This window comes from Melospiza melodia, chromosome 3 (genome assembly GCF_035770615.1).
Source record: "Melospiza melodia melodia isolate bMelMel2 chromosome 3, bMelMel2.pri, whole genome shotgun sequence".
Taxonomy (NCBI): Eukaryota; Metazoa; Chordata; class Aves; order Passeriformes; family Passerellidae; genus Melospiza; species Melospiza melodia.
The window spans coordinates 37,654,335-37,681,462 of record NC_086196.1 but is presented as its reverse complement, the minus strand read 5'-3'; the positions used below and the strand labels follow the sequence as shown (position 1 = coordinate 37,681,462).

Sequence of the window (27,128 nt, the reverse complement as noted above, 5' to 3'; positions counted from 1 at the left end):
TTTAATCTGGCATGATGCAGAAGGTGGAAGATTTCATAGAAAGCTCATGGCATATGGTAGTGGCTTCTAGTGTCCAAAGACTTGTTTCATATCAGTGTGACAGGCTGCCTTTATCTTCATGGGAACCTTCTCCCCTCTGAGCAGGTCCACTTGCTTCTCCCATCTGTATGAACCTGATCCTTATGTTCCATGGCAATGTCACACTTTTGGCAGAACTCTTCATGTCCCAGCCCTTCTCTCTTTCAGCAGGTAGCCTTGTATTCAGGGGCCTTTTCAGGAGCTTACCCAGTCAGTGCTCACCAGCTCTGATGGAAAGAGAGCCACCAGGTCCCTGCTGGCAGGGGGGCAGCTTTTCCTGCACACTCTGTTCAGACAGACTTGTGTCGATGCTGACAGGGAGGTGGGTTAGTGTTGGAGAGCCCTGCATTACAAGGTGAAACTTCAAGCAGTTTTAGGGTGAACAAACCCTCGGTTTTGCCTAACCTGGTAAATATGGGGTGAGAAAATTGGAACCTTTCCTAGGGACACGGGCATTTAATCTTGGATACAAAGCTGATAGCCAGTGCTGTGGGCACTGCCAGGGGTATGGCAGGGAAACTCCCTGCCTGCTTGGGAGAGGATGTGCAAAGGCAGCAGACTGAAGTGGTTGGTGCTGGTAGAAGCAGGGCCTGTGGCAGCCAGGAGGGTGGCAGGGAAACTGCCCGGGTACTCATTGCCCTTGGGCACCCTGCAGTGGGCAGGAGAGCCATGGCAGGAGCATGGAAATCAAAATAAATCCTGTGCATTTACACATTCTGTGCATTTACACATTCTGTCTGTGCTTCCCCCTGCTCCGGCGTGTGCCCCATGCAATTCCAGCACTGTTGCTGGATGGGTACTGATGTAGGTGACAGCCCCGCTGAACTCTGGGCTCTCTCTGCCTCTGAATTAGGAAATGGGTAGCTAAAATGCCCAAATATCCCTGAAGTAAGCTTAGCCACAAAGTAAGTGACTTAATTAGCATACAGTATATCCTTATTGTTAAGTGAGAATGCCATCCCCTCCTGCAGGGATTTGAGTTAAACATGATGATTGATAAATTGTTATATTCACACGGTGTCACTCAGTGATATAATCATGGCTTTTGTAAATATTTAGTCAAGAGAGCAATCCAGCTGTTCCCAGCCAGGTTTCATCCAGTGTCAGCCAGTGTTCAGTGCTGCTGATTTATTTCACGTGTTGCTTAAGCCTTGAGTAAGAGCACATTTTTATGAGTCTTGAAATACCTATGGTAATAAATAGTGAGAGTGCTGGAGCTAATGACAATAGCAGAAATAATTATATGGAAAAATATTGCCTAGGGTCCAGAGTATGGCCAGGTACTTAACTATTTGCAGTTTTTTTTAGGACAACTGCTTAGCAGCTTTTGGTCTAGATTTATGGCAAAGCAGCCCTCACCAGATGCCATTGGAAAAGGAGTCCAAGCAGGAATCATTTTTCAAAAGGACACTAGCATCTTCTCCCAAAGCTTGACTTAGCTGCTGACAGAGTTGAACTTAAAACAGTGTTGAGCAATGACTGAAAATTCTAAAGGATTTCAAGATTTTGAAATTTACCTTAGGTTCAATTTAGAAAAAAAGTCTGAAATTCCTCCTCACAGAGGAGGGTTTTACGGTGCTGGTTTTGCTATTCAATACAGTACTAGAACATAAAATATACAAATATATTAAAAATGGAAAATAGTTCTCAGATGAAACACTGACACTATTATCTCTGAAGGTGTCCAAATCTTATGTATTCAAAGTGTTGGAGCCTTGTGTTTTTTTCCTAAAACATATTCCTGCAGAACTGACACTTCTGTGAGCCAGTTAATCTTTAATGAATTTATATTTTCTGATACTTCTTTCCTGACCATGTTCTTGTTTGATGAAACACCCATGCAACTTTTCCTCACTCATCTGTCTCACTTTTATTTTGAGAACCCTTCAGGAATAGCTTTTGTTCTCATGTCAGTTCTTTGTTGAGGAACTGGCTGTCGTGATGTCCTACCCCCAAGACTTGGAAGTGATTCACAAAAAAAGAAAGTTTAAAAAAGATGACACCCAGTTTGGGCTGCATTGCGTATTTGAGATAGCATGCTTCACCCACAGGACAAGATGGTAGATGCTGAATTTAACTTATTCCCAGTAAAGAACCTCTTCAGTGACCCATATAGACACCTCTTACTGACAACAGAGGAACAAATTATCTTTACTGCCAAAGTTTTATTTGCATAAAATCCAGTTTTTGTTCTGTCTTTGCAATTTATGTTTTTTCACATTCAGAAGCAGCTCGTAATTACAGGGTGTTTCTAATTTCCCAGGGAAAGTGGATATTTTGAAAATAAATACAGTATTAACAGCAGTGGGGTGGGCATCTTCAAGAAGGTAAGCTTAGATACAATACACTCAGACCCTTTTGCTAACTTGCATCCTAAAGTAGGGGGGGACACACACTCCAGGAAGGAAAGTGAAGTCTAGAAAGTGCCTGAAAGCAACGGTAGCTCACTGACAGAATGAGGTGAGGGCGTCCTACAGCACTGCAGATGGAGTGAAGCAGAGACTTTTTATTTGTTGAGTGCATGAAAACATCTGAGGCAAAGGAAAAGCTATTTCAAATGGGCATTAGCATGCCTGTTGGCACTCTCAGACTGATATCAAGGGCGCCCTTGAGCTCAGAGCCAAGTGGAGGTACACCCCTTGAGAAGCCGAGGTGACAAAGTGCAGGTGGAAATGCTGTTCAAATGTATATTTAATGGACATGGGGAAAAGCTGTGTTCCAGCCAGTGAAGGTAGGAAAAAAGAGCACAAAATCCCCCTCTAACAGTATCTCATGGTCAATAGCACTAATGGGAAGTAGAACTTTGAAACCAACAGAATTACTCCGAAGCCAACAAATTGAACTGCAGAAATGAGTGCACGACTAGCCATTTTTAAACCCACTGCCCAGTGGGTCATGTGTACTACCCTTTCTGCTGGAAACATGGGGAAGGTAGAGCAATTAGAGCCTGCTGCTGCAGAGTCCAGCTCAGGTAGTATGGATTTGTTTGGGTTTTTTCATTCTAGATCATCATTCTGATTTTTGTGGTGACTAAAGAGAAATTACCCAAATCAGAACCAAAGTAGAAATTGCCCCTTTGCCATTTGCTGACAGTGGTCATCATTTTTCAGTACCTATAGGGAGAATACTTCAAAGTTTCATTGTCAATAGATATATTCAAAATGCTAATGTTAGTTGCCTTAGCAATATTTGTTTGTTCCTTATGAAAGACCTCTTCATGCAGTTGCAGAAGTTTCTGGGTACTATAAACCAGTTCTTGCTTCCGTGTCGACCCTGAGAATTCAGGGTTTATGGTTTGCTCTTTCTTATTCTCATCCAGCTGTGATGTGGAATCTTCCCACTCACTTGGTTTTTGCAGGCTAATATTCACCAAGTTTGGCATTCATCTCGCCTAACCAGAGTTATTCAAAAATTACACAGTTTATCTGAGTGAGTAGTCTGGGCCGCCCCTGTAGTCAGTGGTGAGACTCAGGCAGGTTGATTCATTCCATCCTCCCAGGTATCACCCTCTGGAGGTGCCTGAGTCTCTACAGGGAGACAGATGGCCGAGGTTAGGTGAGGTGAACCTCAGCCCCAGTGCTCAGCAATAATGGTTTGGCGCTTGCCCAGAACACCTGGGGTTCCCTGGGGAAATCACCCTTCCAAATGCTAGTTAAAACTTGCACCTTTTAGCATCCAGAATTAAAGAGGTTTTTATGTGCTTTCTTTCAGTTCAGTGTACATGGAGGTTTTGTGTGTAATAGAAAAAAAACTTTGCCCTGTATTTGACCTACATACTGAAACACAAATACGGCCTTAAATTACATATTCAGTATTTTTATATATCTGCTGTCTGTGTGAACATGCACATATTTTCAGCATAATAATATTCAGATATATGGTTCTCTATGATATTTTATTATTAAAGTGCTGGCAATATGCTCAAAGCTTTACAAAATACAGATAAAGGCAATTCCTGTCAGAAGAAGGTTATAACAAAGATAAACGTTAGATTCACAGGGAGTGAGAGACCAGAAGATTCTGAGTTCACTGTTTGTTTTTTAGCCTCATTTCCTTAGAAAATGAGGCTTCTGTGTTGCACTGTGGGTGAGGTGAGGTGTGTAGCTGTCTTCTCAGTGACTTTTGAGCTGGTTGGCCAGCTTTAGCCAAATATAACCAAAGAACATTTTCTCAAGAGACAAAGCTCTCTGAAAAAAGGCAGCTATTTAGAAGAGAGAATGGCCTTACTGGGAAAAAGGTACAGGGTAAGCCATATTAGGTGCTACAAAGGAATCCGTTTTGGAAATCCAAATAGGGATAGAGCTTCACCTGTCACTGGTGTTGTGTTAAACCCAAGGGAATTGGGCAGGGAGACCCATACAAATCAATGCATTAATGATTTTATGATGCAAGAAACATATTCTATACTAGTAGTGGCCTTTATATCTGAGTCTTCCTTAAGAATGTAATTCATTAAGAGTTCTCCCAACGACAGGAAGAAAGCTTATTAACTGGATCCTCCAGAGCAGTGGAAGAGATGAAGCCGAGGATTGGTAGAAAGTGTGAAAACAAAGAAGAAATGAGCATCCCTTCTGCCATTTCTCATATGCAGATCTATCTATCTATCTATCTATCTATCTATCTATCTATCTATCTATCTATCTATCTATCTATCTATCTATCTATTCATTATGACACTAAAATTAAAGATGTTTTTCTAAAGTATGGTATCTTTGGCTAGTTTTATCAGGTGAGGGCATCTCTGGTTAGCTGTGTGTTGTGGATTTCTGGCCTGTGCTGTGTGATCACTCACACAGGGGTTAACCTCCCTCATCTGCTCTGACATTGTCTTCAACGTACAGGTTTACCAGCTTATGAAAAGTCCATAAGAGCAGAGGCAGGAATTTATTGGCCAAATAGCTCAGTTCCTGGCCTGGGTGTTCCTATGAGCACAGCTTTATCAACATGCTTTATCAAAAACAGGCAGTTCCAGGGTGCAAATAGTTTCCATCCCTGCCTGCTGATGGTCAGAATTAGGAGTATTTTATCAGATACGGTGTGTACCTCTGATGCACCCAATGTCTGTTTTGATTCTGATACTGGCACAGGCTTCTGTAGTAGCTCTTGGCTATTCTGAAAATGAGAAGAGAGGGGTCAGGTTTCTAAACTGAGATTTTCTTATTACATTCTTGGTTTTAGCACAGGAACAGGTAGACTTGGATTGTTGAACTGGGTGGGATGAAACAGGTGCTCTGTTTCTACCCCACGAATAGCTTCAGCTGTCCTCAGTGCTCTGGGTCATCCTGTGCAGTGCAGTTTGCCTAGGACTGTGGGTGCAAGATGCTTTGTGAATCTCTTTCCAGCCCAGCTTGTGGCCTTTTAGGCAAGCTGTTTATTCTGTCATGCTGCTATTTTGGACTTTCATCTTCCCAAGAAGCTTTTCCAGAGAAAGCTGAGGGAGAAAGAAACAGCCATGGCAGTGATGGCAAATGTTTTGAGTGTGCCTGCCTACCTGCCCTGAAGCAGCTCTTGGGCTTATGGCTCCTTCCTGATCAGTGGAAGAACTGATTGGGTTACAGACTGTAGGGAGCAGAAATATCTGCCACTTTATCCTACATTTCTGCTTCCCCCGGTCACATACTGGGTGATGACCCAAGATTGTATCATGCAAGACACGCTGCATTTGCAATTGGTGAGGTGTTATCAATAGTTCTCATCTTTCTCTAAAACACGAGGTACAGACCGCTAGATTTGATTTACAATTAAATGGCAAATCCTACAGTATATTCCCAGGACCCCAGGAGTGATAAGTCATTTGAGTTGTATTTTTAATAGATTGTTATAAATCATTTTTATATTGCCATAATTGATTAAGGTGCTGTAGAGAAACAGAGGACTGCACATTCCCTGCCCCTAGGAGTTTGCTTGCTAAGTACATCTTGAGGTCCAAAAGGTACTTTGTGCAATTTTATGCAGTGTGAGCCCTTGCTGCTAATGACAGTGATATAAATGTGACCCATATCCTGAAACAATTTAATGTGTGCTTAACGTGGAGGATTTAGAGTACCTCTGGATGAGCGTGGTGCCAGAGAACTGACATGAACATGCCACAAGACTCCTGCTACACCCCCTGCCCTGCCACCAGAGGTGGCTGCCCTGCTCCTGAGGGTCACTTCACACCTAAGGGCCATCAGCCTAGTGCCATTGGCTTCCTGGCAGTGACCAGGGAAACAGCAGGAGGAATAGGCCAAACCAATCCTCTGGCACATAACCCCAGAGCATTTTAGGGACTTTGTGAGCCAAAGTTTGTTTAATGGGCTGATGGGCCTATCTTCTGTGAGTTTAAGCTTAAACTGAAATCGATATAGTTGCAGTGTGGTCATATTCCAGCCTGGATAATTCCATTCTGCATTTTCAACTTCCCTTGATGCATCTTCAGATAAAGCATTTGTGCCCTAAAGCTGTGGTGTTTTGTTTGCTATTGCAATTTTGTAGCAGCTGCATTCCACTCCAGAGGTAGATGCATTTTGGTGGTAAGTGATCCTTAGGTTTAAATAATCTATAATTCTTTGGAGCACTTTTTGGGCTTGTAAAAGGTGTTATACAAATCAATGAATAATTTTCACTCACCATTGTTTGTAATGTATTCTTAGTTTTCAACTGAAAATAAAATTTCTTTTCCTATTGATTTTCTTCTTTTATGTTTTGCCAAATTGATTTTTCCTTTTCCTAATGGAGCAGAAACTAACATATCTGGATTTCAGTTACTTCACCCTTTCTGATTCAGCATCATTTAGGATATCAGAAGGAATAAAAACAGCTCTAAGGAATAGTATTCATTCATTAACTTCAAGGGAGCTGACACTGTTTTAATCCATTTTAAGGAAGAGCGTGTCTTTTGGGTTTTTAAATTTCATCAGTGGATTTGTAAGTGTTCTCTAAACAAGTATTAAAGAGACAAGTATAAATATGATGTTATGACTTGGGAGGGCAAGGTGTGAGAATCAAGCCGAGTTTAAGGTAGGCCAAACTGCTGGGTTGCAGAAGAAAGGTTCAGATCTCTGACTGAAAATGTGGACTGGGTTTTACGGGAGTTTGATGATCTGCTTCCATTTCTGCACAACAGGGGCCTTCTACATTCAGCTGGAGAAGTGACAAGGTAAATGTTCCTATGGTATTTTCAGATCAGCTTTCATCAGGAAGAGTCACAGTTGTCTTGAGATACAAAGTATGAACCTCAGCTGGGGGCTTGGTTTTTTTTTAAGACGCTAAGCACTCCTTTCCATTTAGGAGATTAAGGAGGCCTTTGAGCATCAGGTAGCTAAGAAACAACATGAGAACTTCTGAAATATTTGGTCTAAAAAGGTTGTGAAAGACTAGGTCATTCCCCCAAAGTGAATAGTGTTATCGGAAATAAGTTATCAGCTTCTGAATCAGTGTTGCTTGTGAGGCTCAGCTATGATTGAAGGGTTAATAAAGCCAGTGCTACAGGATAATAGTTCAGGCTACAGTAGAGAAAAATGAGATTAGAAAATACTGAAATAAACAAAATGGCTTTCTAATGTATCAGGTCTTATGAAATTCAACCTTGGGTATAGAGAACCAGAGAACTGACTGAAACAGTACCATAAAGTTCAGTATTTGTCCCAAGAAGTCATGAAGGACAGGAGATGTTCTAGAGAGTGGAAGAACGGCAGAGATAGTGTTGATCCATAGCAAGGAGAAACAGCTGAACCCAGGGATTTGTAGTCAAGTTGTATACCAGCCAATACATGGAACAAACAATCAAACAACGGATCATAAACCCCTTGAAGGGAACAACGATGTAAGCAGGACAGCTGGCATGTATTTGTCAGGAGTCAATCACCTGAAACCAATCTCTTTTCCTTCTGAGACACAGCAACAGACCTTGTTGGTTGGAAAAAAACAGTAGTTGTCAGGTGTTTTGATTTTAAGAAGGTTTTTCATACTGTTTTACAAGACACAGTCAGAAGGAACATGGTAAAACCAGGGTGAGAAGAAACTGTCCTCTGAGGTCAGTACACATGTGTCCAGCAAGCTGTAGTCAGAGACTGGTTCCCAATGGTTACCTGTGAAACTGTAAGGGATTTTGAGTGGGTTGCTTTGGGATTTGCTGGGACAGAGTGTGATGCAGAGCGATGGTGGAAAGCAGAGGTTCTTGTTCGCTTTTCAGGCTGGGATAGGCTGTGGGACAGGTGGAGAATGGGTTCAGAATGTAAAGTAACCTGGAGAAGTTGGATGGGTGGCCTGTACAAAATGGGGCAGGGACAACTGCAAGACTCTCCTCTGTTGAGGTAGGAACACTGAAGAGCATTAATGCAATGAGAGTAGGCGGCTTCTTGAAGAGAAGGCTCTGGGTTTTGGAGTGGATCATCTTAGAAGAGGGAATAGGTGAGATGTGAGTCAATAGGGTGACAGACTTTTGATTGATGAGGAACATGATCTGTGAGAGAAGACTGCACAAACCAGGGTTGCCAAATCAAAAGAAGAAAGAAGGAACATGATAAATCTTGAGAGGTTACTAAAAAGCAGAAAAAAAAAATCTGTACTCTTTGTCTTCTGGGACAAGGTGTAATGGGCTGGAACCTCAGTGAGAGAGACACGGCTTAGATGCCAGCAAGATCCTTCTACTAGTGATAATTGCAAAAAGAGGAAATAGCTTGCTTGGAAGCTTACCAAATGTCCATCCTTGGGGGTTAGATTACAGTCCAGAGCAACGTAGGTCTTATTTATCTTGCCTTTGGGAGATGAACTAAATGTCCTTCTGAAATGCCTTTCAACTTCAATTTCTTGAATTTAAGAATCTTGTAAACTACATTTTAATCTCCTCTCATTTTGGTTCAGGTAAGCCTACCTAGTCTATGAAGAGTTAAGAATTTTCCTTATTATCTTACAGAATAGTTAGCATTTAGCATCAATTCAAATAACAAAGTCTTACAATTCACTCTCCACCTTTGCTCAGCCTTATCCATTACTCTTGAACAAGTTAAATAAATATGGTTTAACTGCAATCTACTGAATAAATGTTCTCTCTTTATTTCTCTGTATGTATGTCTGTACATATATAATATATATATATATATATTTGAAATTATGATTCCATTTATCCCAAGTTTCTGGAATTTATTGATTTTTTTAACAGTGTTTAAATTACATCCACTTTTATGGAGACAAATCTGTTGAAGAATTAAACAGCAAACTTTGCTCCAATCTATAAACATGACAGGGGGATGATTTCCTCTCATTTGCTAAATATACTGCTCCTTAGTTGGAGACATAAATAAGAATGTTGCCTAAGTAGGTCATATTTGAGCTAGGGCTTTTCAAAAGACATGAAAGCACCCACCGTGAATATACACTTCAAAGCCAGAACCCATTTTTTTGTGCACATTTTGTTCCCGAGAAGTTTTCCATCTGTTCTAATGTCATGGCTTTGCCACAGTGGCTTGTCCTCAGACTCTGTATCTCTGGCAACTCATATGTTTTACTTTTTAATGCGGCAGGTAAAGGAGATAATTGGAAGACCTTCAGAGTCAGTGGGGAGGTGGGGGGAAGGGGGTGGGCAGGAGGGAAGGGGGAATCTTTCACTTCTAAATGGAGGCAAAGGACAGACTTCCTCTTCTCCTTGTTGTTAGATAGCTCGTTTGATTGGATGCCAGGAGCTGAAAGGAGGCAGCGTGCATTTTGAAAGGCTCTTCGAGGAGCAAATCTGAAATTAAATGACAGATAATATTTATAGAGGTTAGTGAAGTTCACTTCACCCTGCTCTCTGTAGCAGTGCAGTTCCAAATTCAAGATTCTTGATGGATTTAAACCCTTTTTCATCAGCAATAGTCCAACCTGATCTGCCTGTCACTTTCTAAAACGATGCCTTTCTGACTTCTCCATGTAGCTCTGAAAGGGGAGGAAGCTTCCTCACTAATATGTCACTCAACCCACCCACCTAGACACCCACAGCTTGTTTGAAGCCAGCATAGGAAAAAAAAAGACCACCACACCACACACCCTGGATTGTAGCCACGCTGAAGAAAGCACTTCTTTAAATATCAGTATCAGTGAACATTGGTCCTAGGGGTGAAGCCAGAAATAAAACCTTACTTAACTTGTATCTCAAGCCGCCCCTCAAACTTACAAAACAAGCTGAGCTGTGCGTTTGCTATTTTATGTGCAATTCAGTGGCAGCATCACTGTGTGTTATGTTTACACAAGAATTTTTATTTATTTGTATTGCAGAGTGCCCATCACTCACGCAGGAACTTTGGGAGCACCACTGGGTGCCGTGTGAGTCGTGAGTTGCCCTACTCAGTGTCCAGCTGGTGACACTTCTGTAATGGCCTGAGGAACAGAAGGAACATCCAGCGTCTGGGGTTGGCTCTGCAAGGAACTGGCTGCAGTGCCATTGCTGGTGCAGTAATGTGGAAAGTGACATAAAAGTCAGGGAATGGTTTTTGTTGGAACCAGACTCTAGCAGGAGCAGTGATTGCTGAGGAGACACGAGGGGTTCAGACCTAAAGGCCGTGTGCATATACTGAGTAAGTCCACAGCAATGGACTGAAGGGCTGAGCTCAGCTCTGGGGGTCAGCAGGTCCCAGGACCATGCCTGGGAGAAGGCTTTCACGTGGTATAAAGAGCTCCTCTGGTGTCTTTGGAACAGTGTCCAGGCATACTGCCCAGGGAACAAAACCTCTTTCTAAATATCTGAAAAAGCTCTTCTGGGCCAATCTGTGTCTTCCCATCCTGAGGCTGATAACATCCACCACTACCACCACTTCATTACAGTCAACCCTGAGACAAGCAAATTCATCTGGTACATCACCACTCACATGCATAGCGACTCTTTGGGCAGCACTGGTGTTTTCTGCTCTCTAAAGAGAGGGCAAACTGCCTTTCTTCCTGGATTTGAAAATGCCTCCATTACACAGTCCTAGCAAGCCTTTCAAGATTCAGAGCAGGTTCACAGCAACACATGGCAGTGGGATATATGGAAACACACTGCCATATACAAGGAAATTAATTTTTTTCCCATTACGAAAATATAGAACAGCATAAGAATGTCTTCAAGAGACTTAGCAATTAAGAGCAGAATGAATGTAAGTCATCTGTCCAGGAAAAGCTGTGCCAGATGCAGACATAAAGTAGTTCAGCACCTTAATCCCACTTAGGCAATGCTTGTCCTATGACAGGGAACATTTTCTGCTGGTTTGTGAGGCAGTACATGCACATGCATGTACACAAACTTCAGTGTAATTTGGGGCTGTTCAGTTTGCTGATCTGCCAGCTATTTATCTTAGAGCATTTTTAATATGTCCCAAAGTAATTTGGAACTGTATAAATTTTTGCATTTTAGTCCAGAGATTGTTAATGTAGGCACTAACTGCAGAGCTGCCTAAAAATTTGGATTTCAGATTGAAAGAAATGCTGTTGTTTCTAAATGTGATATATATTAAAGCAAGCAAAGGAAAGAAAGACTGAAGAAATTTCCAGCAGCTCTGCAGGGTCTATACCTGCTCAGTGGAACAGAGAGGACAGTGTAATGCATCCTTGACAGTAAACCTTTGCTGGCAGTTCCCGAGACTCCTGGCTCCAGGGAAGTTCAGCAGGGAAGGAGACTCTCAGTGCTGAACTGGTGTCCCAAATCCCAAGCCTCACCTCCAAAGCCTTGGGTGAGGTTCCCAGACAGTTGAGATGTCTGCTGTGTTTGGGAAAACAGCAACAGTTTGGGAAGGAATAAATTTCTATTTTCTGATCAGAAAATTTCTGACCAGCTTCGCTTTGAAATGCTTTGGTGTTATTCTGTTTGTGGAATGGGAAAGCTGCAGAGTCCCTCGTTTCTGGATTAATCCTGAAATCCTTAGACATCCTGGTCTCAGTCTGAGTATCAGAGCATGACAGGTGGCATGGCTGATGAGAAACACTGGCCAAAGTGCTCTTTGCTCTGCTAGCTCTAGGCTTACAGACAATTCCCCAAGTGATGTTTTCAGCCACTCAGACAGACCTCATCTTATAGAGAAGCCCAAGGTTTGAAGCTCGGGAGGGTTCATACCTTCACCTCACTCTACCTTGTAGAAATGCAGCTTTCTGGATCTTGTGAGAGAGACTCTGAGGTCCTGGAAGATGAAGTCAGACTGTTTTGGTGAAGGTTAAACAGGACTGCTACCTAAAGAGCTGTTAACTATATGAGTGTGGAGGTACTAGATGTGCTTCAGACTGCTTTTGAGAAGGGTGGTAGTAGTGGCAGACATTGTGATGCTGAAATGTGATTTACTCAGCTGCTTCCCATGCTTACCATGACTTTATTTACCTATTCCTTGTATTGTTCAGGTTGTCTGGATGGGGAAATGTGTACAGTTGGGAGTAGATACGACTTTTGAAACACAGACCCAGGGTCATGTGAAAAATACATGTTGCTGTTTCAGTTGCAATCAGTTGTGAAAATGCAAGAGGATGAAAGGGTTATGCGGGCTTGCTAATGGGTGCATGTGTATTCTTTCTCATGCTATTTCAATGAAAACACCTGGAAATGAACTGAGGATTTGAGGATTAAGGGAAGGAAAATGAGCTGCCAGTGCTGAAGGCAGCCAAGTTGAGCAGCAGACAGCAATACGCTACAGCTTGTGAGGCACTGCTGGGAGATAGGGGAACAGAGGAGCACAGAGGTCAGTGCTATTAACTCGGTGTAGTGGTATGTGTGAGGGAGAGCAGGGCTTTTTCAAGCTGGGCTATTAATTTTTAACCCTATTTTGCTGAATTTTTTTCATCTTCAGTTTTATAAAGAGGATACGTTTTTGGTGAGGACTTGCAAGCTGCCCTTAGAGGAACTGAGTAGAATCACATTGCTGGATCTAGCACCGATCTCTCTGAATTCAAGTGCTTGGTCCCTGTGACAGACTCAGGGGAGCAGGATCAGCCTCTTGGGGGTCCAAATCTTCCTGGCTTCTCCACTTGGCTGCTCAGCTCACCTGTGAAATGCATGAGCTGTAAGCACAGGAAACATGAAGGCATGAAATAAATTCAAACTTCTAAGATGCCCAGCTCTAAAATCAGCCAGCAGCAAAGTGTGGCGCAATGGTAGTTAACTTGCATGATGGCAGCTCTGGGAGAGAGACACATTGGGCACTTTGGGAGATTTGGTGTGATGGACTGGAAGCACTGCTGAGGGGGTCACGGGCTGGTGGCAAAACCCCCCTGGGAGCAGGGAGCACAGCAGGGTGCTGGAAAAGAGCAGCCATGAGGGGAGGAAATAAAGAAAAGAGCCCTTTGGTGCCTTCTGTGTTCCTCCTGCCCCTCCAAACGTGGCAGCTGCTCAGAGAGGCCATGAAGTAAGTGTGTTTCTCCTGAGTGCTTGCTGTAAACACTGCGTAGAGCAGCGCTGATTATGCATCAGCTCGCTGGGCTAACTATAGCATGGTAATTAAAGGGGTGAGAACATTTTGGAGTACTTTCCACCACTTGTTGTCTGTGTAATCCCCCTGTGTTTGGCAATAAATAGAACTTTTAAGTTTAATTAATATACACTTGGCTGGCTATCCATTTAAAAGCATGCTTCGGTGGCCTGAGACATTATCCACTTATGCAGAGTGTTGCTGGAAGAGCTGGTGCAATGCTGGAGAGGGAGTGCAGGGCCAGGGCAAGGGGTGCTGCCGAGCCCTGGAGCAGGGAGGCACAGCTTCGTGTCCCAGGGAATGTAGGTCAGTGGGCAATTCAGAGCATGCTCTGACACAAGCACACAGGCGCTGCAAGAGAAGGCAGAGTAAATAAACAGCTTTTCTCCTGAATGTGGGGCAGCTTGGGCTGTTTTTAAAATTTATTTATGAACGCTGGGTTTCGTAAGCGAGTTCCTCCCAGGCTGAGGTGTCAGAGGGTCAAGCGAGTCTTGAGAGAAAAATGGAGTCTAGTATCTCTCTTTTTCCCTCAAACTTCTTTTGTGTAGGGCAGTTCAAACCATTGAGTTTTTTTTTTGTTGTTTTTTTTTTTTTTTTAGAGTTTAGCAGAAACAACAGCTACAAAAAAATTGGTTTGGATTAGATCAAATATACATTCCTTCCCTCCTCCTCCCCTCCTGGGATGAAACAAACAAACAAATCATGCCGTTTAGCACCATTGTGTCATTTGCCCCGGAACAAGCCATTTCATTTCATGTGCTTTTTGAAAAGCAGAGGCGAGGAACAGCCAGAGTTTCATAAAACTGCCAGAGGACTTGGACTCCAGTCCCAGCTTCAGTGAGTGCTGAGTTGTTTGTCTGCAAGAGCAGGGTGTCAGCAGGAACAATTTCAGGGCCCCCTTTACTCCAGAATCCACCCCAGGCTGATGTTTGGAGGAATTTTCTGTGGGTGGCAATGACTGTGCAGGTGAAGGAATGAGTTCAGCTGCAATAGATGCACAAAGTGAGCCAGGGCAGAGAAGAGAGGGTCAGGGTGGATGGAGAAGAGACTTTACTTGGAGAGGAAAGAGAAGGGTTCAGGGATGAAGCAGGTCTATAATGTTGCGGCTTCTGCTTATTTCTTTCAGTCTCTGATACTATTTTTCCACTGCTCTCCTTGCCTCTCCTGGTTCTTTACCCCATGCCTGCTCACCTTCTATTCTCATGTCTTTTTTTACCTTCTCAGACTTTCCCTCTGGATCAGGTGCTTTGATCCAGGAAGTCAAGTTAGTATGCCACCATGCAAACTGGTAACTTATCCTTCCTAGTGATGAGCTAATGTATGTAGGGTTGTATGTCTTGAAGACCCAGTTGTAGGTAACCAGCTTTAATTTTCAGAGTATTTTATTTTATTTTATTTTATTTTATTTTATTTTATTTTATTTTATTTTATTTTATTTTATTTTATTTTATTTTATTTTATTTTATTTTATTTTAATGTGTTTGTGTTGATTAAAAAAAATAAAATTAAAGTCCTCTGCAAGAGCAGATTCACTGGCCTGTTCTGCAGGGTGGAGGGCATGAGAAATGTCCTCTCTCCTGACTTCAGGGTAGAATGAAACAAACACTTGTTGGGTACAAGTAATTTGTCCTATTTTCTCCATTGGTTCCAGGATGAGAGGAAGTGTTTCCCCAAGAAAAACCTCTCTCTGCATTATCAGTAAGGAGCCTGAGGTGGCTGGCTCAGGTGCAGGTGTCGGCTGTGGGTGTCCACCTGTGCCCGGAGGAGCAGTGTGCTCTCTCTGATTGGCCTGCCCAGTGGCAGTAGAATTAGCAACAGAGGGTCCAAAAATAGGCAGATTTAATAAAAAAAGCTTCATGGCATGGTGGTTGGGGCCGTGCTGTGCAACTAATTAACTTGCTAACCCTGTGGAAGCACTTCCAAAAATGAACTCCTGTTCTCTGCTCCCGCGTTTCCTGCATTCAGTTTCCTGCGCTGCTTCGGCTTCTGTCCCCTTCCCCAGGCGGTCAGCATAGCAATGTCACTTGTGCCTGCTGTGTGTATGGGAGGGACATGTCACATCTTGCGCCTTTCCTGGCCTGCACTGTGACCTTCTGCAATAGCTGAGAACATCAGCTCCCCCTCCCTGAAGTGGGGCAGCTCTTTTGCTGAAAAAAGATTTCTCCTTTCTTTGGGCTTCCCTGTTACATGCAGTAGTCACTCACCAATAATTGTATATAAGGACAAGGAGATAAGTGATTTTTGAGTTGTGCTTCCTTTTCTTCATGGCAAATGGAGTGTTATCCATCTGCACAGTTATCAAAGGCATAGATGTTCTTTTCTTTTACATTGTGAGATTTATCAGCAATGCATGTGAAACATAGCTTCCTTTTTTCTGTCTTTTTTTTTCTCCATTCACAGAAATATCCTGATTTTCATTCTGTGGCTTGAAATGCCTGGCTCTGGCTATTTGTACCTGCTTTGTAATAGCCCCACTTGAGAGGTGAAAAAGGAGGCTCTAAAGCCCAATTCCAAGATTACGACCTGCACATTATTTTAATTTAAACTCGCCTCCTGTTACAACAGAGAATCAAGGTGTAAGTGTGTAAAGTGCTTTGGGAGCCCTGTGATAAAAGGCCCTATAAAAACATAAATGTAAGCAGATGGCAGTCACAACCTGCCTGGTAGGAGCAACACACAAGCTCACAGAAGAGGGTGTGAACTCAAGCCCTTCCCGAAATTATCTTGGACCACAATAAATGTAACCTTTGCCAGGGCCTGGGCATTTGTAATATAGACCCCATTATTTCTCACCACGTTGCCTCAGCCTGAGACACAAACTAAATAATTGGGTTGCACCTCCAAGCATGTTCAGGCTTTGTGTGCCTTTGTGTTCAAATAGAGATCCATGACTGTGGAATAACACCAATGACAAAATCATGGCCATGGCTGTATCTCAACCACTTTGATGTTGATATCCTCAAGAAAAGGCATAAAATAGGAAGTCCTTGGATACTGCATCACCAGTTTGTAGCTAAGCTTAGACTGGGCCATGATGTGCAGAAATGGAAAGGAGTGAAATGTAATGAGCAAGGCATGCAGTGACATGTGTTTGCTTGGGAAAAGGGAGAGCTGATCTTTTTTCTACCCTTGCCTTGCCTGTTCTTCTAAACACCATTTTTTTCTCAAAGAATGGATTTTCTCTTTATCTAACTTGTCTTTTTTCCCTGCTGTGAAATGTTTTGGGTCAGATGATGTTTTGCTGGGCTTTAGAAAACTGCTAAGAATTAATTAATCCGTAATTAAACTGATGGGGAAAAGACATACAGAACTGTTAATAGAATTACAGCCTCAAAAGGAACAAAAATAAGACAGTTTCTTTTAATTTCTCTTTTTTACAGTTTGCAATGTGACACATTTCTGACCAAGTTCGAGTTTAGACAAAGTGCATGTGGCAAAAGTTGGAAGTGTTGTAATGCTGCCTACTGTGATTTGTATAAACATTTAGGATCCCCTGGAGAGGAATGTAATCCAGGGTTCCTTGCTTACACAGAAACCCTCAGAACAATATAACATTTGAAAGAAAAGAAACATTTTTAATTGGATTTGTGCTGACTATTTTTGAAATACAAAGAAGACGCTTTATCCAGTAAGCTGCAGATTGTTTGCAGTCACAGAGAATCGGCAGGCCTCAAATTAGCTGCAGGACAGCCCTTGCTGTTGTTCTGTGAGCCCAACAAAATGTGAGATTTAAAGGAAAAATACTGATGATAAGAAAAGGCTGTAAAATTCAATCCACATGTATCTCTTAAGTTTATGCAAGTTAGGCTGAATGGATCATGTGATTTCCTCATGCATTCCTCAAATTATAAAAAAAAAAAATTGAAGGGGAGGATTGTCAAGTTTGTCGTTCTTCTGACAAGAATACTTGCTATGGGATGGGGCAGATCCTGGTGTGTGCTCTCCTTTGCTCACTGGGACTGTGCTGCCAAAGGGTGACCTTGGCTTGCTCCCCAAGACCTGCCACCTCCCTCTGAACCCCTTGTACCATGGTGGATGACCTTCCCTGCTTTTAGCACCCATCCCACTGCTGTTAGCAGGAGAGGGGCAGATCAGGCACAGTTCCCAGTTTCATGCTGGGTTGAGTCCCTTTCCTGTTTTTATTGAACGTGAAGAGAGGAGAGACCTGTTGTTTCATCAGCGACATCAAAGAGAAGAAAATTGCTCTCCAGTGTATCCAAATTTGCAACATCCCTTGGCTTTTGTAGTAATAGAGAGAGGATATTAGAGGTTTTTAGTAAAGGTAGAAAGCCTGGTTTTATTTCCCTTTTCCTTCCATTGTTGCATTTTTTTTCTTTCTTTACATTGTTGATCAGTGGGGTCCATTGGTAATGTCAACAGGCCCTATTTTGCCAGATTCAGCATTCCTCTTAACCTCAGCAGCAGTTGAGGAATCACTAAACTTGAGGTGAGAATAGGCTTCAGAGCAGATAGAGTGCCCTGAGGCATCTAAAAGTTCAGTGCCTCTGTAAGTGTTTGTATTTATTATTTCCAAGTATTAAAAGAAATGTTTAGATGTATTGCTATAAAAAGAAAAGATACAAGCTCAGGTTCACCCTACTGATCTTTTGGCACTTCATGGAAAACGTAAAATAAGGAATATTTCCACTCTGGCCTCCTTCTATGTAACTAGTGAAAAGAAATTAATTTCTTCATGGGGAATTTAAAACTGCGCAGAATCTGAAGACTCCTCTGGAGGGGACTGTTGCTTCATTGGCTCGAGTGACTACACACTTACCATACGTGTCTCATCCAGCCTGTAAGTGAAGTTCTGGACAGAACAATTTGTATGTGACAAGATCCCATAACTGCTGTTTAAGGAACGTGCAGACTAGGTTGGTTCCAGTAAGTGTTTGGCAGAGCTGTTAGCACATTAAGTCAGGTAGGAATGATTTTTTTGAGGGACTGGAATAAGGAGGCCTCCTAGAGAAGGAGATTTAAACTGGGGCAAAAAGAAACAGGATGGGAAGGAGGACTGAGAGTAAGGGCTTGGAAGGAGGGACAAGGAAGTTAAGCTGAATATACCTAAGTAACAGATAAATGCTTATGCTCTTACCACCTCTTTGTTAAGGACCTCAAAAAAAAGTTCTTAAGAAAGAAGACAAAAGCCTCTCTTGTCTATAGATGATGGTCTATGGGTGCCAGTTATAGCAAGGAGAAGCTAATACAAGGAGGAATGCAAGGGGGGATAATTCTGCAAGACAGTTTTGGGAGGTGACCCTCATATTTCCCAACGTTAGTGATCTACAGGTATAGATGTCGAGGCTGAGCTAGTTGTCCTGAGCTGCCTTTTCAGTCAGAGGAGATCAACTGCTGCCTTTATGGTGCAGTTCAGCTGAGCTATTTTAGATGTCTGCTTAAAAGTGTGATGAATCCTACTTTGCCTGCTTCCATTGATGAAAATGGAGCTGAGGGATGTTAACTCAGATGCAAAGTCTATGGTTTATAAGTCACTAAGAAATGATCTCTAGACTTGCATTCACCTCCAAACAGAATACAAAACTGACAAATATTTGTTCCTTCTGGACAAATCTGACTCTCGCACCATCCAAGCAGGACTTTTAGGTGGTCAAGGAGACTTACAAGACTGATATATTTAAGAAAAGGCAAAATGAGATATTTTTGGTAAATTGCATTTCCTTATTAGTCATCACTTCCCTTTTTATTCTGAGTAACAGCCCTCTTCAGACGTGTTCGTTTTATTTGGCAGAAGCATAGATAACTCCAGATGTTGCTGATTCTTTTTCAGTTTCTTGCCTTAGGAAACTTTAGTTGCACCTGAGAGAAAATAGAAGCCAACCTGGAAGAAAAAGAAAAGAGATACATAATAGCCTTGATAGAGGAAAAGAAAAATCAGATTAATTTATATGCTCTGGATGATGTCTAATTGTTTCCTTAAAGATGAATTAAAAGCCTTTTTATTCACAAAGAGCTGAGTTCAGGGCCTTGTACTTCTCCTATTAGAGCTGAAAACATCACTGATTAAGAGCTGGATTTTCTAGCTTCCCTTAAGGGTCTGCTATTGCAATGGAAAACAGAGCACTAAAGATAGCAATTGGCAAGTAAGTAGAAGTGATAATAGGCTTTGATATTAGGGAGCAATATCCTTGGCTTACATAAGTAGGTGCCATCTTCTTATTTCAGCAGAGGTCTGCTTTTTGCCCCAGATTGACAAAAAATTTCCCCGCACTGAGGCACCTAGATTTTTAGCTATGTAGTGTTGTAATTTTAAATCTGCAAATACAATGTGTAATCCACCATGGCTTTCACACTTTTGAAGTTTGTTGAAGGATATTCTTGATGTTCTAATCTACTTAGGAGAAAGCCTGAGAAAACACTGATTTTTTTTTGCCATTCTTTAGGATACGTTTCTTTGCTTACATTTTCTGTTAAATCAGCAGAGGTTGATGAGGTTAATGACATACAGACCTTTCCCCTCCAGAAGAGCAGTTCATCTCTAGTTCACACTGCTAGACACTGAAAGTCATTCCACCTAAAATAAGATAAAATAAAATAAAATTTATAAAAGGAAAGAAAAAAAGAGATAAAAGATGTCATCCAGTTAATGACAAGTAAGAATTCACAAGCCTGAGACCCATGAGATAGAGCTTTCCATGTCACTAAGCAGAGTGAGCAGGCCTGGAGTCTAAATAACGTGCCAAAGTGTTCCTCTGTGCAGCCCCTGGAAAGCTCAGCAGACTTTTCTGTCCAGGGCTGGAAGACACCAAGATTTCCAGGCTATTATCTTCCACTGGGATAACATTCAGTCACAGATAACTTGCTCCTTCTGGTGAAAGTACTTCCATATAAATAAGGGAAGGAGTGGTGTTCTTTGGAAAGCAGTCTGGTATCGCTTCTGACAGATAACAGCGATTGTGATGAGGAGTAAACACCTCAGTCACCGGGTGATGCAGAGCACGCTGATGCACCCTGGAAGCAGCACCACGGAACCGCAGCTGAAGGCTGAATCACTGCTGTATCTAATTAGGCACATCAGTTAAGATATGCAAGCCTCCAACTGTCTGAGAAGGGCTGAGATTGCTAATACCAATCTGTTATTGTCCTCACGGCTCAGAAGAGGGGATGGTTGATAAGATTAAAGAAATAGCATTTTGTGTTAGAGTGGTCAGTAGCTTTGGTCTGGTTGCTTGTTGGGGGAAGGAGGGGCAGGCAGTTGTAGTAGTGTTGCATCATTTTCTGATTTGGCCTTCTGACTAATGTCAAGGTAAAGAAGTAAATCGCTCGCATTTAATGTGTTGGTGAATAACAGCAACCCCTTGATTTTCTAATGCAGTGTCATTTGAATTGTATATGCTATTGAATCAGACAAAATATGTATTTATGCATTAGGTTTCTTCAAAATTCCTAGTATGTTTTTTAACAAGATGCAGGAAAAATAAACTGAAATGCCGATCTTTTTATTCCTGGGTTGTTTGTGACAAAGCATCAGCGATGTCCTGTGCCGAACGTGATTCATGTACGGCGCAGACAGCGGATACTGAGTTTGAAAGGGGGCTAATCAACAATCTTTGGAATAAAGAAGTGTCTTAACTCAAAAATGTTGATGCATGAATGAACGTAATTCTTTGTGCACTGAGTTGCTCTTTAGGGGACACATCTACTGTAGCAACCACACTGAATCAGTTCGGTGCCATTCACAAGCAAATTAAGTTGTAAAATCTCACTGTATGTGTGTGTGTGTGTCTAAATATCTCTAGAGAAATTATTTATTTATTTTCTACTTTGCTCAAGTTTTTCCTCTTCCAGTGCTCATTTCATTCTTGGAGTCACTCCATTGACGTTAACAGTGGGGTATCAAGGAGGTATTTTGCTCTTCTACATTTTTAGGATAAAAGTTTCTGGGACGAGGCCACACACAGCTGCAGGCGAGCTGTCTGATCCAGGCAGGGGACTGATGTGGGGGTGGAGGAAGGTCTGCCTCTCTGGCCTTGGGGGACAGCACAAATCCAAGCCGGGTAGTGTGTGATAGAGCAAGGCAGCAATGCAGAAATGCTAAGGAAGGTGGATGTCTTGGTTTCTAGATTTTTAGGGACAATTTGGTGAAAGATTGTTGGAGGGTTCCAGGGAAAGTGTGCCTTGTGTAAGAGCCTGGCAAAGAGCAGGTGTGAAGAAGGAGTAGTGCAGGGAATGTCAGAGTGCTGTGGCAGCTCATCTCATCGATGGCCAGTTGGACAGGGAGCCTTTGTGCTCTGCCTTTCTGGCATACAGTAGTTGGAGATGAGATAAAGAAACTCTGAAGAAGGAGGATGAACAGATTATTCTTGCTGGGAAGATGACACTGTGGGTCTCTAACCTAGGCAGTGTTGAGTATTGCATTTAGCCTCTGAGTTGTCTGAACGAACGCGAAAATGCAGGGTCCTCTTGAAAGTTAGGGTGCAGCTCCATGGATCCTTCCTCAATGGAGCCAATATACCCTCTCCCACCCTTCTTTTCTCCCACACAAGGATTTGCTGTCTCCACTGCTGTGTCTGTTCTACTGCTTATGTGTCCAGGACTGGTGAAAATGAGATGACGAAGGAAAAAAAGATTATGACAGGAAGAAAATAGAAAAACAAGTGGATAATATGAAAAAAGTGCTTCTTTAGAACCAGATCATTTTATATCTCTGAGTCAGCTGAGTTGGTGCAAAGAAGAGGGATAACCAACCCTTCCTGGGGATTGGAAGGCACAGAGATGAGTAGTGGTGGTGGGGCTGAAATTTTTTAGCCAACACTACTCCCAAAGGATTGGAAACACCATAATCCATTTTTAATAGGAATGGGATTCATCTAATGTTTCTAAAAAAACAGGTGTGTGCATATGGACACTGGTCATATCTGGAGAGCAAGAGCTCTACCCAGTCCAATAAATCAGCTCCCTACTGCTGAGCTGCTTTTTCTGTCCTCCATGAGGGAGTCCAGGTGCCCAGCTGACCCCAGTGCCTGAGTCTTAGAGCACTCAAATGATCTCAGATGAGTGCTACCCATATCCTATAAATAGTTCATATATTGTCCAAGTTTACAATTAAATCCATTAACTAGCTTGATTATAAACAGATTCTGTAAGCACCTAAGACTGGACCTATTTTAATGACAGAAAAACCTCTTGTCTGTAGGTTACATTGTTAAAGTACGATCCTCTTACACTTAGTGTCATTATTTGCCAAATATAATTTCTTGCCAGCAGTGAAAAATCATGTTTTGCTGGAGGAAATTCCTTAAACACTTGCCATCTCTCAACATTGCTTCCCTCCTCTATTGTTTCTAGAAGGAATAAAACTCCAGAGTGCTTTAAGCAAAAGAAAGACCTCTGCTTTTCTTTGTCATCTGAATGTGACTTAACCTCTTCTCTAAGGACAGCTGGCCTTTGCTCTCCAGTGGGGGATACAATGACGACATGACACTGGAAAGCTGGAACACCTTGCTCAAAGAGTCATTTTATCTAATATGGTGCCATAGCTGCTACAGTGACTCTGTAATCATTTTATGTTTACTGGCTATAATAACCATATGAAATGAATGTGCTACATAGTATACTGCATACAGTAAACCCAAGGCAGAACTGAGGTTATTTAGGTACCTATTTGAATATAATTAGAAACTATTTCTTTAGTTTAGAGTACTTGGTTTGGAGATAATTAAATAACCCTGTAAAAGACACTGTAAAAGATAAATATGTATTTAGTCACCCAGCTATTTTGCTAGAGTTTTGGTCTGGCAATTGTTACAGCACTGCAGAACTATAACTCAGCAATATGGTATGTAATACATTATTATTACCTGGCCATTGATCAGATGAACTGCTGCTTCTGGCTGCTTCTCCAAGCCAGCTGAAGCTGGTCCTGTGTCCCAAGCTAGATCAGTGCACTAAGTACCTAGCTGACCAGAAGAACTGGGTTTTATTTATCATAACTGTAATAACATTGTCTGTTCTTAACTAAGGGATTCTACTTTTGTTTATATCCTGTTTATAAACTAGATTAATTCCATTGCCATTTTCTTACCTGGAACAACTACAGATGACTTTATTGAACCCTTAGTTGTTGCCTAACACTTTTAATAACCCACCTGAATAGTTTGTGATCTCCCACAGGCAGGGAACAGAGGTATGTTTTAAAAATGAGTCTATACACTTTGTGTGCCATTACGTGAGACGTTTTGGAAGGATTTGGTGTTTATAAAGTGCAGATCATCTGCCTTTTGATGAGCAGGCCTGTCAAAGTGTCCCAGAATAAATGTCTAACTCTTTTAGACATTTATTATTCTTTACCTTAGAAAAGATAAACCAATCTGTCTGGGATTACTGACTATTAATTAATTTCTGCAATTCTTTTTTTTCCCCTTGCACTGTGCAGAATAAAAGAGAGAAGCTAACTCATCTCTGCGTGCTTTTTCCATAGTTTGAAACTTCTGGGTTTTGTTCCTTTCCCACTCTGTCATCAGTGTAAGCTGTGGTTTGCAGGTTTCCCCCCTTATTCTTTCCCATTAGTCGCTCTATTAAATATGTTAATTGTAGTGTCCCAGATTACTGGGAGCTCCTTAAATCAAAGCCATGAGTCTTGGTAGCAAGGCGCTTAGCTATGGGCTTTGCTGATGATAACTGCATCATATGAGTATTCATACAGAACTGATTGAGCCCCTGAGGCCAGATGCTAGAGCTGTTTTGTGCTGCTCTAGTATCGTCATGCAAACTTCAACAGTTTATAGGTCTGCTTGAAGCCTATTTCCAAGTGAGGAAGTCCTGCCATACTGGCTTTGATGCTGCTGCATCTCTTGCAAAACATAGCCCTCACTGCAAGGAGGGAAATGAGGCAGAAAGATGTAGCCCAAATGGTCTGGCCAGGAGGGCCAATCCCATTTATTTCATATGAGCTGAGAGGAGTTGGATGGTTTTTGTGGTCAATGTTGTTTTTACAGTTCAAGACTTGGAGAGGCCTAAAAGAATAACAATAATAACTAACAATTAAGAAATTTATTATTTTTATTATTACTACTATTACTGCTGCCACACAGTCAAAATTGACAGTGCTTGGTACGGTACAAACATATTGTGTCTGAAAAAACTTGCACTGGCAGCTTTAAAATTTCCCTCGCTGTGCATCTCTGATCCTGCTTTTGGCTTTTCCCAAGGTATATTTGTTGAGATGGGCTGGTACATGCTACGTCTTAAAGCAGCTACAAAGGAGCTTTATTTGTACTGCCTGTCATTTCAAGCTGGAGGAATTCAGTATCTATCTCACTGCCTTTGCCATATGCAGTTGGGTTTTCTCCTTCCCCTCTGTAATTCTTCTGGGGACACTGCATAATAAAGGTCTCAACTTAATCAAGAAAAATTCAACATGTGGCACGGCAAGAGAGAGCGTCGGGATTTAAAAGCGTAAAGCAAACAAACAAGCAGGCCCTTGTGATGTCAGACTAATAACACACTTGCTGCTGTGCTCTCTGGCTTGCTGGTGTGTGCACTGTTTCCCTGTACAACGTTGTTCTGGGCTTTGTTTCCTTCGGCTGCTCAGCCCGAGAGGATTCCCTGCTGCCAGGGGGCTGCTGGGACATCAGCAGGTGTCTGAATAATTGGAATAAAAATTCTTTTAGAAAGACGCAATTCATGTAAAAGAAAACCCTGTCCTTAGATTAAAAAAGTAAAAAAATAAAATAAGAAAAAGATCTTCATTTTCTGGGGCAATTAGCAGTTTCAATTCTTCCTTTCTCTTAGTTAGAGATAAAATTAAGTCACACACATGAAGGAGCAATTGTTCCAGATTGGAGCAGACTCAGCATAGCATGTGATGAGGGCAGCCGTGTCCTGTGAGCCTGTGAGAAGTGGAGGCTGTTTGTGGCATAGAGTCCAGTGCTTGACTCCTGGGTCAACGCCACAGAACAAGGCTGTGCTTTGTCGCTTGTGGCAGCGCTGCCACGTGAAAAGCCAAGGAAGGACGAGCCGCCATTCCGCACACAGTCACAGTGGTTTTGAAACCCCCATTTCCCACACCCTGTTTGAGAGCAAAGACTGACTGCTGCAGCAGAAGCTGGCTGCCGAGGCACAGATGGATGTGGGTGTCTTTTGCTGCTCGGGCACCCAGTAGCATCTAGCAGTCCAAAAGGACATCGATGCTGCGGGCCAGCCAAGCCACGGGGGCCAGCTGGGGGGGCTCCCTCCCCACAGAGGCAAAGAGCATCTCTGACACCCCCTCCCCTCAGCCCAGCTGCCTCCCCTTGGGGCTCTGCTGTGCTTGCCTTCGCTGCTGGCTGCTCCTGGCCAAGCAGAGGGAGGGGGGCTCCTTGCATTTGGTACGTAAAGGGTGTGGAGCTGGATGCGGTGTGGTGCGTGTCTGTGCTCCAGGTTGTCTTAGCTGCTCCCTTGAATGCTTTGGGAAGGGTAAGAGAAGAGGGCTGAGCTTGCAAGGGTGGATGTGGGCTGGAGCAGCTGAGAAATAGCTGCTTGTAGGGACTTTTGATGTCAGTCCTAGGGAAAAGACCTGGGCCATTTTAAGGCATCCCTATGCATTAGGTGTCAGGTTAGGCAGGAACATGCAGCTGTTGGGGGTGGAAGAGAGACTCTGTGCAGAAATTGTGTCCTGGCTCTAGAAGGAGCAGCCTGTCCCCTGCAGTGCCAAGCAAGGTAGAAATATGATGAGAGAGCCCAGACCAGGTCTGGGAGGCATCCTGGGACTGATGGTGGGAGTGGGCTTTAGTGTTACCGCCCCGAGTGCTCCACAGAGGAGTAAGGACTGCACCCAGACTGTTTGCAAGGTTCCCTGGGTGCTGGCTCTCTGGACTTCAACCCCAGGGACAAATTCATTCTCTCTTGCATGCAATTTCTCCTTCACAACCATCTGAGAGTCCTGAATAGTGTGTAAAATACCAGAAATCCCACCCACACAACAAGAGAGGTAGTAGGATGAGCAGTGGTTAGAAGAAAATCCCTGTGGAAGGATATTGAGAGGGCTGGGTCCTTGCATTTGCAATGGGATGGGGAGAAAAGGGCTTAGTGGCTGCGTGTGTAAGAGCCCTATAGCTTCTGCGATAATTTTGGCATTCAGCATGTTTATGAATAATGAAATAAACTGGTGTGACATGAGGGAATAAGCTGTAAAGTGTCACAAAGCACCAGAAACAAAATCCATCCAAAATGCTTCTTTTCTTCTTGAGGAAAACCTAAAACAACTTTTCTGATTACCTGACAGTCCATTTAATCCCCAGGAAACATTCCTTTGTTACAGTTTCAAGGAGAATTACTTGAAATAATCCTTTGTACAATGCGCTTCATTCTATTTTAGTTTAAAATCATGTCCCTTTTCTTTTTTGATTTTTTTTTAAGGAAAAAAGAAAAAAGACCCCTAATCAATGCCTATGGAAGAGCTGAGGGCAAATCTGAGGCTTTCTGGTACAAGGATTGCCTTTGTGAGGAGATGTGTGCTAAAGACTGCAAGGGCTGAAGAAGAAATAATAATAAAAAGAAATTAAGAAAAAAAAATCCCTGAAGCTCAAATCATTGCAATTGCACAGTGCAGATTTGGCCATCACTGAGATGAGGAATGGTCCCTGATGGGTCTGTGTCACACGTGGGTGCCTTCAGCAGGGCTTTGTGCTGCCAGTGACCCAGATTCAGGAGGAGACCTGGGGTCTCCAG

At 42.6% G+C, this 27,128-nt stretch overlaps 2 long non-coding RNA genes across 2 annotated transcripts in view; one reads left to right on the top strand and one right to left on the bottom strand.

The window, feature by feature from the left end:
• Positions 1-27,128, top strand: part of LOC134416714 (uncharacterized) — a 102,208-nt gene that overhangs the window by 51,460 nt on the left and 23,620 nt on the right. The window lies entirely within an intron of this gene.
• The window catches only part of LOC134416713 (uncharacterized), a 33,473-nt gene continuing 25,491 nt past the window's right edge, over positions 19,147-27,128 (bottom strand). Inside the window, exons 2-3 of the long non-coding RNA XR_010027341.1 lie at positions 19,929-19,992; positions 19,147-19,299 (exon numbers count right to left, since the gene is read on the bottom strand). This is a non-coding gene — a long non-coding RNA (uncharacterized LOC134416713). The remainder of the gene's footprint in view (positions 19,300-19,928; positions 19,993-27,128) is intronic.